A 2,512-nucleotide genomic window follows, 5' to 3' on the forward strand; every position below is an offset into this window, starting at 1 on the left:
AGAAGAAGAATCGTGATCCATACGTTCGAGGAAATCGAGACCGCACTGGGGACATAAGAGAGGAGATGAATCGGAATCGGAGTCGGAGGAAGAGAGGAGGGAAAGACTCATGTCGCATTCGTGACACCAGTATGTTCGTCGTTCAGGCTCGCCGTGGACGGTGGTTGTTGTGGTGGTGGAAGACGACATTGAGAAGTGGTGGTGGTGGTTGCGATTGCGAGAGAGAAAGAGAAAGGGAAAAGGAGAAAACAAATGATAGTGGTTGTGGTTGAGTAGTAGTACTAGTGATAATGGGTTTATGATTGGTTTCAATTTCAATTCCTACAAAGGCCTTTTTTTTTTTTTTATTGTTTTGGACTTTTTTATAGATTATTAAATTTATAAAGAATGGGCCTACCAGTACCATTTTACTTGGCTTTATTCGCAAGGTTTGGTTGTGGGTCTATGTTTCTTAGGTCTTCTGGTCGTGTCATAAACTAATAAGTAGGTACCAACCCGAAATAAATCAATTTAAATAAAATATTATGAGTAAAATTATTATTTGAGATTTAAAATTTATTTGTATAAAATAAAATATGTAACTAAAGTTCTTTTTCGTTAATTCAAATTTGTGTTTATTTTTTGTAAAATACGTTTCATCCGTGAAATATTTGAACTTGAAAAAGAATTGTAAGCTAGTGCAGAAAGTTTTGATGTCTTTTTGTGTCTCTAAAAATCAAATTCACATATTTTATGTTTCACATTATTATCAATATCACTATACCATTAAATAGATGAAGTAATATTTTTGAACTAATAGATTTAATTAAACTAATCATAAGTTTAAAAATGCAATTAGAAAATAATAAAAGTGATAAATAAATGAATAATTTTTTTTCTTGTGAAATGTAATTTACTTTTAATAAGTAAATAGGTTACAAAAATGATAACTAAATATATTTTTCGATTTAATAGTTGATTAAATCTTTCATTTTTAAAAATTAATATAAAAAAACATTGGCTCATAATATTACAATAGCATATTTATGTAAATAACAATGAGAAGTAAGTGTATTTATTAGAAAGATACAGGAGTTCTGTGAGCGCGATACGTCAGTTTTTTTGTGAAAGTATTTCTCTATTAATATATAGGAGATAATTTGGTTAGATTACTCACATATCCTACTAACAATNCAAAAAAAAAAATCAAATTCTATGTGATCAATAATAACAACCGGTGAATTTGCTGAATAACAAAAAAAAAACTAATAAATAATATAACCATCTATTCGAAAAAATTAGAAATTTAGGATTAAGGGTAGGGTAAATTACAATTTTGGGTTTTATGGTTTGAAGGTAGTGGTGGTTAGGGGTGGACGATGGTGGTGGTCCGACGGCTTCCACCGGTGGTTCGGCAGCTTCTGGCGGTGGTTCGGTGGCTTCCGGCGGTGTCCGGTGGTTAGAGGTGGTGTGATGTGATAGAAAGTGGTTTTTTAGGAAATAGAGGGGGTGTGGTTGGTGGTAGGGATAGATAAAGTGATAGTAGAGATAGATATAATAGGATTTATATAGGACCGACGTACTATTTCCCCCTCGGAACTATCATATCGTTCCAGTTTCCCATCGATTTTTGCCTTCTTACTAGTTCTCCTTCAGACTTATCTTCTCCGACTATTTCCCCCCGAATCCATACTTCTACGCCTATTTCCCCATCGAACTGGGATTACACGGTTTTGGTACAAAACTAGACAGAAAACAATCTCAAACCGGTATGAAACCAATTTATAACCCGAGAAACAAATACAACCCGACCCGACTTCTTCTTCTTCTATTTTAAATCGAGAAGAAGAACTAAGAACCCTAAAATCGAATTTGTAAAGAAAACCTCTCTCGATTTCTCTCAAAATAATGAGCAATGTCTCTGGATCTTCGAGCTCTTCGACAAATGTCCGCGAAAGAGGAAGAATTGTTGGTGTACCTAAGAGATGTTGGTGTGGAGAAGCAATTGTGGCCAAAACTTCCAAATCCGACCATAACCCAAATCGACGATACTTTCGTTGTGTGTATGCAGATAGTAATAAAGTAATGACAATCACGTTTATGGTCTACACTATTACTAACTCGGTTCTAAACGATAATAACAATCAATTGTCTATGGTCTAGCTTATGAATGACAATCACATTTTCAATCACATTAGAAACTGATACACTCTTAATCAAAACATAAAACATATCCAACCACACATACCTTTTGTCGATCAGACACCATAATGTAACCATCCCCATCACCTAATTCCAAGTCAATCTTCAGCCTATTCACAAGCCATGACCAATTATATGTGTTCTCAACTTGAACAACACACCAAGCTATTGGGTAAATAGCATTATTAGCATCTCTCCCTAAAGCAACCAGCAATTGTCCCTTGATCTTTTCTTTCAAGAAACAACCATCAACTCCTATCAGTGGTCTGCATGATTTTTTCCATGTTCTTCTAAGAACATCAAAGCAAACATAGAATCGCTTAAACACATC

Source organism: Camelina sativa, chromosome 16 (genome assembly GCF_000633955.1).
Source record: "Camelina sativa cultivar DH55 chromosome 16, Cs, whole genome shotgun sequence".
NCBI classification, from domain to species: Eukaryota; Viridiplantae; Streptophyta; class Magnoliopsida; order Brassicales; family Brassicaceae; genus Camelina; species Camelina sativa.